The sequence below is a fragment of the Silurus aristotelis genome (genome assembly GCF_946808225.1).
Source record: "Silurus aristotelis genome assembly, chromosome: 17".
Taxonomy (NCBI): Eukaryota; Metazoa; Chordata; class Actinopteri; order Siluriformes; family Siluridae; genus Silurus; species Silurus aristotelis.
The window spans coordinates 13,576,780-13,588,278 of NC_139590.1; positions in this window are offsets into that span (position 1 = coordinate 13,576,780).

Genomic DNA, 11,499 nt, shown 5'->3' on the forward strand with positions numbered 1-11,499 from the left:
CATTTCGAACTAGGTCATTCCTTTCAGTAAACCTAGAACACATAATCCATTAATCTAACAGATGCCTTTCTCTGTTTTCTTTGACAGTAATTTTCTAGAAGCAATAAGTAACTCTATATTGAAATAATATAGGATGAATTCCCAGTACCAAATGTCCCATTTTAAATATTTCTTAAACTCTTCATGTTATCCTTGTGTTTCTCTACTTTTGCTTTAGCTTCTTCCATCTAATTTACTATGTTGAACCATCCTGAGGATTGGACTGATATACATGGATTGGACTGCTTGGACTAATATTTCTTCAATAATCATTTTCCATTTTGTTTTGCTCAATGAATAATGAATACATGCATTTGATGCATTCAAGAGCCTTAACAACTAAATATACTGGCCAGTCTCTGGGTAAATACAATTCACTTGAAAAGTTTTGAAACAGCAAGTCCACTTATTGTGTTTTTACAATACACTTGGGTGACATCACAATTTCATTTCCTAATATTTACATCCAGTTGCAATAAACAAAGCAGAGCCTGGCACTACAGTATCAGACCCTTTAAGTTTAATTAAGGAAATGCATTGAAACAGCATTTTTGGTGATCAAGTTTTGATGGTTTCTCCCAGCAGTCTGTTCTTTAGGAGATGAAATTCATGAGCAATTGTCTTACGGTCTGTTGATTGATCTGACCTGTATAAAATCTTCCACTATTCCCTGTTGATGTATTTTACTAAGTTGGCATTACGGTTTGGGTCAGCGTATTGCTGCATGCTAAAGTCCCATATTGATTGATTGAATTTCTGTAAACTAGCAGACAGGATGATTCAGTACATTTTAGTTTTTCAGATGCACTCATGCAAGCCCAAGCCCAAGCCCTGACACTACACCTACCCTACTTGAAACATGAGCTTGTATGTGTTAGACCATAAGCAGAATCTTTATTTCTCCAATTTGGACCTTTTCATTACTTTGTCAGAGAATACATTTGATTACAATCTTGAACTCTTGTGGCTCGTCTCTGTATTTCTTTGTGTATAACAATCTGTCACTGTCACATCTTTTTACTGGTGAATGCTTTGCCCTGTGGTGGTTGTTGGTAAGGTAACTGACTGTTTTTATGTTACAATAATTCTGTCATCAACTGCTTTTGTTCTTTTCCTGGGCCAACTTGTTTGATATCCGGTTGTTAGTATACAAACAGCAGGTTCGTTCTTTTTCAAAAATGTTGTATTGGCTATGCCAAACCATGCAATGGTTCTTTTCTTAGCTTCAAGATGACTTTCTTTCCTTCAACAGACCCATCTTTTCTTTATTTTGGTGTTTACTTTTTTAACAACAAATCGAGTCTTTGCAGGACAACCCAGGGGTTGAAGCAAATTTAGACATTCAGTGCTTTTAAGTGTAAATATATTAAGGCACATCTGGGCAACAAGAAACACCTGTTAGTCAAAAGGGAGGGTTACAACCAAAAGTGTTATGTCCTAAGCTAAAATTTGTATCTATTGTCTCATGTACATCTGATTATATCAAATAGAACCAAATGTCTTTAATAGCAAATAGAAAAAAGCAAACAAAATGGCCTTGGCATTCCAATGCTTTCAGAGTGGATTACAACTCAAACTCAGGCATCTGTTTCTAAAGCTTTACAAAAGCTTCAGTGGATATTGATTTTCTGGATCAAGTGTTGTGAATTGGAGTTGGAGTTAAAGCTAGAAATCTAATAGACTAAATCTGCCACTGTTTTAGTGACTTTTCTATTTTTATAGACTGCAGGTCAAATGTTAAAGCAGTTGTTGGTATATTGACAATATAGACACTGGTGCAGGTACTAGTCTTTGTCAGCATTTCTGAGAGAGAAACAGGATCCCTCTGACAATCTCTCATCTATTATGTATAGACATCTGTGTTTGTTTGTTTGCATGTGTGTGTGTGTCTGTGTGTCTCTTTGTGTGTGGGGGCAACTCTTCGCTTTTATGTGTACTAATGTCTCTAATGTTCCTGTGATTATAGAAACACTTTTAACCTGGTGATTGTGCTGAATGATACCCACATCTATTAAACACGCTTTTTCTGGTCAACCGGTGCGAAGAAGAAGAAATAAAGTGACTAGACTACAGTGATTCAGACATAATGATAATTTTCCTGTGGCCTACCCTTTAAGGTGAATTAATAACAGATGAATAAACTAAGAGAACATGTAGCTGATGCCAAACGACTGAGTTTGCTTTAAACGATCACAAGGGGGCAGCATGGACATGATCTCTTACGCCTGACTGCATACATGTTCTCTGTGTGGCCCTTGGACTCTTCTGTACCTGCTGAAAAAGCTCAAGGTTTCCTGTGTCCCTTGTTTCTGTTGGCCCTTTCTAGCATTTGTTTCTTAAAGCTATACATTTAATCTGATGCTGTGTTGTATTAACTACTGAAGAGAGCTCTCTGACATTAAATTCAGTGATAAGACTTTTTAGAAGACATTTAACACTGTATTTTTGCAACATGTACACTACAACAAAACAACAAACATCTGCTGCACAAATCACATGTTGGAAGTGCAGCTTCAGCACAGCATTAAGCAGAGACAATTAAAGGTGCATCAGGTAAAACAGACCTCTAAAGCATACTGTAGCAGAGCCCATGAAGATATGAAATAACTGGCTTTAGTTCAGAAACTCATGTTTTCTAAACATGCCCTGGTTTGGCTTTATGGCATATCCTTTGTTGTGCCCATTAATTTTAAATTACGTAAATCATTTTGTTCAGGCAGCTCTTTAAATCTGAAAGGGAAATTTTTTAAAGGGTTTTATTATAGAATGTTCTGTTTATTTTCTCTCTCATTTCAATTCATTAGTGAAGTGTCTGACAATAAAAAGTATATATAAAATATGCCAGATTAAAACAGTCATAACCACTGAAAATAGACATATTTATAGCCATAAACAACTCACTCATTTTTCAGGAACTTTTTGTAGTGCTCTTGTTTTGTTCTACTAATTTGTCAGGTGAGGTTAATAATAGATTATAAATTTAATTACCTGTCCATGACAAATAAATTTGAGTCAGGTTCATCTTCTATTTCTGAAACCGTTTATCCCTTAACAATCAGACTATACTGACTATTTTAGAACAGTAGTCTTTTTAGAAGTAGAACATGATCATGTGTGTATAATAGGATTGACAGAATGGAAGTGTGTGCTTTGTGTTTTTACATGTAACAGTTACATTGACTTTGTTCCTCACCTACATTCAGTTTTATTTGTATAGTGTTTTTAACAACTGACATTGTCCCAAAGCAGCAATACATAACACATATTTGCTTTTTTTTCTTTTTTTTGGTAATAATCCGAAGAACACTAAAAACATTGATACTATAAAAAGCAAAAAATTATGTGGCCAGAAAAGAGAAAAGGAGATATAAAGAGACACTGACATTCCCTTGTTTATCGGTGTGTCTGGGTGGAAAGGTCTGACTCATTTTCTGGCAGGTCATTGGGATTTTCAGCCTCAGCTTTAAGCCAGCCACGACCTTCCAGCACTGAGAGGCCCTGAATGGGCAACCACTTAGTAGCCAACGCCCGAAAGTCAGGCTAATAAGTTCATTCACATACCCTCAAGTCTGGAGAGCCCATAAATCATTCCAAAGTTTGCATATTCCATAACTGGATTTGGACCATAGTTAAATATAGCTATACCTGAAGTCTTTCATTAGGATTGAGTTCAGAAGTTTAGGGTTTAGAACTAAGAGCTGTTCAACAGTACTATCTTTGTTCCTTCATAGACAAACAATCATCCACTGATTAAGAGCCCCTCCTGTTCAGCTAAATATGTCTTTACTGGAACTTTTCAGATGTAGCAATGCATTTAGTTTTCTTGAACATTAATCACAATAGAGGATAGTGCTCAGGTGGAATTTACAGGGCCTGGTAGCATTTTATCATGTTTTCCACGTTATTGCTTTATTGCTGTTGTAGGAAGTCATTACCCTCGTATCGGTTCCAGATACACATGATCTTCCCTGTAATCAGTGGGATGTTTGTTATGCATATTTCATTGATGCAATGGCCCTTTTTTTAAGGGTGTGTACTGTATGCGTATGTGTATGAACACTTATGTATAACTGGCTATCATAAAACAACATAAATACCTTAAATAACTTACTTTGCATACAAATCCAGTAGTGCTGCTCAATTAAATTTTTGTTCTATTTTACAGACACACATGTTGCTTTTATTTTCATAATAAATTGCATAATATTGCACACACTCCAACTTACATACTAAATGTGACCCTCTGAAAAGGACATCTTCCTCTTTGGTGAATGTGCCTCAACCACATATACTTACATATTTCATAGGTCATATCACACCTTAAACTCACTTGCCATACAGAAACTAAAAGTAAGTATTCAGATTCATCTCCTCTCTCTCTCTCTCTCTCTCTCTCTCTCTCTCTCTCTCTCTCTCTCTCTCTCTCTCTCTCTCTCTCTCTCTCTCTCTCTCTCTCTCTCTCTGCACACACACACACACACACACACACACACACACACACACACACACACACACACACACACACACACACACATACAGTACAGACCAAAAGTTTGAACACACCTTCTCATTCAAAGAGTTTTCTTTATTTTCATGACTATGAAAATTGTAGATTCACACTGAAGGCATCAAAACTATGAATTAACACATGTGGAATTATATATGGAATTATATACATAACAAAAAAGTGTGAAACAACTGAAAAATGTCATATTCTAGGTTCTTCAAAGTTCACCTTTTGCTTTGATTACTGCTTTGCACACTCTTGGCATTCTCTTGATGAGCTTCAAGAGGTAGTCACCTGAAATGGTCTTCCAACAGTCTTGAAGAAGTTCCCCGAGAGATGCTTGGCACTTGTTGGCCCTTTTGCCTTCACTCTGCGGTCCAGCTCACCCCTAAACCATCTCGATTGGGTTCAGGTCCGGTGACTGTGGAGGACAGGTCATCTGGCGCAGCACCCCATCACTCTCCTTCTTGGTCAAATAGCCCTTGATGCCTTCAGTGTGACTCTACAATTTTCAGTCATGAAAATAAAGATATATATATATATATATATATATATATATATATATATATATATATATATATATATATATATATATATATATATATTTGTATATATAATTTATTTCATCGTCAATTTCATTAATTCATGTTCAAAATCATATACAGTGTAAGTAGGTGAAGTTTATTGAGACCGGCATAGAGCATTACTTTTGTGTCCAACTTTGGTATAATATGGTATAATAGAGGGGATTGTTATAGGGCATGCAATCAGTGTCCAGATCAATCAGGTACATGAGCACTACATCCAGACAGCTTTAAGCTTCAAAGCCCTGCTGGCATGCCATTCCTGTTACTCAAACTTGAAAGGAAGGAGAAACTTTCTAACAGACTTGTTGTGTTAAAAGTGGTTTGGTCTGGAAATGAATATCTCTTAAGTGTAACTGCACAGTGAAGAAGCGCAAACAGTTCACAGAAAATTCTAAATGTTTACTATATAAATATATGACAAAAGATGTTCAGGCTGTAAGGTTACAAAAGTACAGTAATGCAATTTTCTCAAAATGTGATGTAATAGAGTTTTTTTTTACAAAATGATTAAACATTTTTAGTTAGACAAAGACGACTGACTAGAAAACAATTCTGAACAATTTCCAGAACTATTATATCTAGAAACCGTTTAGTTTTGGTGGAAATCTTAAGTGGTGACTTTAGAATAAATTATGGCCATGCAATGACACTTATTATTAAAAATGTATAATCCTGAGACCCAGCAATTCGTTCTGTCACACTTATTCTCGCATTAAGTTTGACCTTCTAAAAAGACTGCTATCTCCAATACCACATTTTGGTATTGGTAGCAAAAGAGGTATATAATTGAATTTATGTTGATATGATATTTCTGGTACTGGTGAAAAATAATTGTTAACAAGTAATTATAATAACTGCAATTAAAAAAGAATCTGCATTGTGGAAGACTGGCTACCTCTTTTGATCTTATTTTCATTCATCAAAAAATCAAGCAGGGTGTAGGATTAAGATGGCTGCCCTGCCAGCAGGACAGGATGTTAAAAAGTCCTAATTGGGACTTAGAGTTAAGGGATATAGAAAGTCTAATTCTAAGTCTAAAGGTGCAAAAACTAGATTGAAATTTTGTAGGTATTTCCATGCAGAAGAATGGGTCTTTTTTTTTTTTTTTTTACATTCATTGTATTCTTTTTTAACTGTTTTCAGATATAAAATTTAAATATTACATGTATTATGTAAAATATAAATATTTTACAAATATTTACAGTTACTGGAAATGATCCTAAATTAATCCTAAATGAATTTATATTTCATGACAGATCTCTCAAAACCTGTCTTGGTTTTGTACCCTGACTTGGACCTTACTATATATTCTAAGTGATCTACAACTGTGACAATTTTATTTATTTTTTTTCAATCGTGGGAATCGTGTGGGACGTTTTTATACGTTTAGTTGATTTTCCTAATTGGTGCTTTAAAAACAATACAGCAATCTGCAAACAAATGTTCTAAAACATGAACTGTATACACTTCTTTTACTTTTACACTTTCTATTTATAGTACCTACAGTAATAAGCCTAAATCAGTAATTGAAAAAGATTTAAAAATAGGTCTCAGGCTCGAAAACAAAACAAAAAATCCCAAATTATCTGGACCACCAACATTCACATAATCAGGACAAGCATGCAGGCACTGTGATGAGAAATCTATTGTTCAGTGAGCCAGATCATCTGATTCAGAGCTGACTTTTTGGCTTCAACAAATAGGTTATTGTCATTTTACTTCAAACCAGACCAAGTCTGAGATATTTTGACCATTGTTTGTTTTTTGTTCTTTCTTTCTTTTATTTAAACGCAGAAGTAACAGCATTGTATATGTCTACAAAAAAAAAATAAAAGGAAGACAGAAAAGTAAAAACATGCCTCAGTCAGATCTCCCACAACATTCACCTGAAAGAGCTGGATCAATCAGCGCAGTCACTTGTGAAGGACACAATTTTATTGGACCACTTGCAGCTAAAAGTAATCTTTCTGATTACAGACTCTCTGGATAGTCTTTCTGTCTCATTAGGTGAAGCAGGAAAAGACTTTGGTGTGATTATTGACTAACGTCTTTCTTTTCAAGCTCATGTATATAATATTACTAGGATAGTCTACTTTCATCTCAGAAATATAGCTAAGGTAAGAAATTGACTGTTGTTACATGATGCAGAAAATATAGTTTGTGGATTTGTTACATTTAGGTTGGACTATTAAGTCCTTACAATCTAAATGTTCTAGTAAGTGTATAAACAAGCTCTAATTCATTCAGCATGCAGCAGCAAGAGTCCTTACCAAAACCAGAAATATGACCAAGTCAGTCTGTCTTATCCACTCTATATTGGCTACCAATCAATTCTTGCATTGATTATAAAAACCTACTGAAGTGGAAAAACAATGAATGGCCTCATGCCACTGTACCAGAGTTAACTTTTGGCCTATTACAATTCACCACACTTAATTTGATCAGACGGTGCAAACTATTTATTAGTACCTTTAATAGTGAAGACTTCAGCAGGGAGGCAGAATTTATTCTAACAGAAGCCCACAATTATAGATCATCCTTCCAAATATTGTTTGGGTCTGTGTTTAATTCTAGTTTGAAAACATATTTGAATATTCAAGTCATTTTTATTAGGTGAAGGAGCAGGTCTGGAGTGACCACACACACACACATACACACACACACACACACACACACACACACACACACACACACACACACACACACACACACACACACACACACACACACACACACACACACACACACACACACACACTTTCAGCAATTCACTCAAGTTTTTTTGAAGGTGAAAGTGGTGTGATGTGGTGGCCTGGTTTATATTCCAGAGCTTCTTCATGTCTTCAACTCTCCCTTTTAGTTATGCTGTCATGGCCAATTCCTACTTGTACTCTGATCACACTGCACGATGCACTTAATTATTATGTAGCAATAAGGACCACCCCCCGTCTCTCTCTGTTGAGCTATACATGCTCCTGAGGTACAGTGATCCTGTACCCTTCTTTATTCTGGTCCTGCTTGATTCTTTTGGGCCTCTAAATGGTGTTCTCTAAGATTGCAACTGTAGTGCAGCTAAGGACGGTTCCACTTGAACAGCCTAAATATCTATGAGGTTCCTGTGGAAGGGTAAACTCAAGAACCATGAAGATCAATCTGAACCATAATAGGTATAAACAATATAAACTAATATAAACTTCTTCAGTGAGTTAGGGCTGCATTTTCCATACAGTGTCCATCAATTAACAGTTATGTACTGTATGGAACCAATGATGAAAGTGATGTTGACAGTGGCCTACTCACCAGGGATAAACTTACACGGAAACCTACTTCCTGATACTGAAATTTAGGTTTGTGATCTATTTAATTTTGTTAAGCTGTTTTTGGACAATGTTTATTGTTAAAAGTGTTATGCAAATAAATGTGAATTAAGTTTGCTAGTAGTGTAGGAAAATACTATTTATTGTGCTTGCTAATTAAATCAAAACCATCAGTATTTTGTATTTACAATACCATTTAATTAAATAGGCCTATTATTTACATGCCACTAAGGTGGTTTGTTTTAATATTGTAGAAAACTCCTCAAGGTTTAACATACGTGTTATGTTACATTTATAACAAAAAGTTCTTAGAGTAAACAACTTAAAACAGTCTTTCAATTTATTTCCCAGCCTCTCTCCTCTATACGGTATTGTCAGAAACAGAACTAGTAGATTTGTTTTTTTGTTTGTACCATTCTGTTGAAAAATGTGTGGAAATCCCAGGGGATCAGCCATTTTTGAAACAAGTCCATCTGGCACAAACAACCATGCCTTTGTCACAAGTTACCGAGATCAACTGTAGCCACATGATCAGCTGACAGTATAATTGAATGAATGTGTAGGTGTACATGTGTTCCTAATATAAAAATTAAAACAATAACATATTTTATAATAGGTAGCCCGAAAATTCTTATTTAAATAATACGAATTTTAATTACTGCAATAACATTTTAAACCATTATGGTTTAAAAAGTATTTTTATTTGTGTGTATGTCCTTATATTTATATACAGTATATATACAATATATATATATATATATATATATATATATATATATATATATATATTTATATACAGTTATATACAGTTCATTGCCTAACCTTAATATTTAGCCACAAAGGATGTTGTTAGTTTATATGTACAGTATATATATATATATATATATATATATATATATATATATATATATATATATATATATATATATATATATATATATACAAAGGATGTTGTTAGTTTATATGTACAGTATATATATATATATATATATATATATATATATATATATATATATATATATATATATATATATATATATATATATACTGTACATATAAACTAACAACATCCTTTGTGGCTAAATATTAAGGTTAGGCAATGAAACATTAACACTGGTCCCCTATTAGACAAAATTTTTTTACTTTACATATTTGCCAATGCTAATTTTAATTTATATTGTCACTAAATTCTGTTACTTAAATGGCACAAAATCGTAATTCCCCCTGTTCCTACTATAAACCGAAAAGATCTGAGTTCAGTGGCAGATTGCGCATGTGATTATAGGAGCACATGCATGTGACACAGAGAATGCATATCTGTTGTCAGACCCTACTTGTCCTTTTACGTGTAATTGTGCATGCATAACTCACAAACTGAAACTGATGCTGTGATCACGCACACTTGCTGCCGGCACATGGCTTCAGGAGAACACAGGATCTGCCTTCACGTGGTGATCTTGCTTGTTCTTTCACCCCAGGATCTTTCAGGAGCATAATTATTTCCTCCCTCAAGAGGTGTTGTTCTTCTGGGGGAAGGCTTTAACAGTGATTTATATTTATCTACATTCTTTACATTTGCAACATTGAGAGACACAGATGGATGAGCATGATAAAGCATGGATTTTGGTAACTGTTATAATGTTTAAATAAAAAACCCCACTCAGACTCAAGACAGCAGTGTCGGGTACCTTTATTAACAAACACGCACACACGCACGCCCGCACACACACACACACACACACACACACACACACACACACACACACACACACACACACACACACACACACACACACACACACACACAGTTCTTTGTATCACTTCAACAAATTTCTTTCATGTCATGAAGGGCTTTCTACTGTGCTTCAGTGTTGAATTGGTTGTGTAGTTCTGTATTTAACTGCATTTATCACTGTAAGGAATGCTTCCATCTACATGCAATATCTTAAATAAATGTAATTCTAGCATTTTTTAATAGAAAGCTGTGTGCTTTGGCTGGATGACAGGCTAAGGTCATGTCATCTTGTCTCTTTCTGTGTTGTGGAAGCATAGTATCTGTTTCAGAGGTTCCCTTTGGCCAGATCTTAAAGTCTATATTAACTGAAATTTTCAGTCAAGATATATGTGAACCATCTTTATCATGGCCCACATATATATAAAAAAAATTTTTTTTGACGTTCCGAATATATATACATGATATACCGTACAATTTATATATCATATTATATATCCAATAAAAGTAATCATGACTCAAACCAGTTTTAAACAGAGACGTGAAACTCAGGAGTACCAGATGAAATCATTTGCAGTATATAATTAATTCAGAATAAATGTTTAGGTTCTTATTTGTCACACACCAGTCCAATTTTAACTAACGTTTGGCTGCTGATTATAAAATGAAATGAATAAAAATACACTTGGCATTATATTATCTAAAAGCAGATGGTAAAATGTAAATAGAGAAAATACTACATATGACAACACTCAGGTTGTGACACTACAGTGTTTTTTCCAAGACATGCTAATCAGTATGTAATTGTCTAAAAGAAAGAATGTTACAGACATAACAGAAATAATACAGTCCAAAGAATTTTAAAAACAGAAACTGCATAGTTCTGCAACACAACCCTCTGACATTCCTGTTATGTTTCTTTCCTCCATAGCACTGCCCTTGGCACAGTTTCCTGGCTTTACGTAACTGCGCTGGCCTCAGACACTGTGTTACACTGACACGTTTACCTCCTGCTGCATGTGAACTCGCTGTCACATGGCGACGTTCTCGCCTCCCTCCACTCTTCTGTCCCTCCCTCCCTCTGTCTCTACTTCCCTCCCACTCTCAGGTGCTTAGGTTAAAGGGAAAGAATACATGTAAACCATTGGTAATAAATTCAGGAGTATTTAGAAAAAAAAATTAAGTATGCATATATTTTATGTGTTGTGTCTATTAAAATTGCATTGTATTCTACTTTTCTTCCTAAAGGACATGATGTCTGTAATGACCCCCTCCCAATTGCCCACTTGTGTTTATAGTAATTGCTTTCTACAGGAT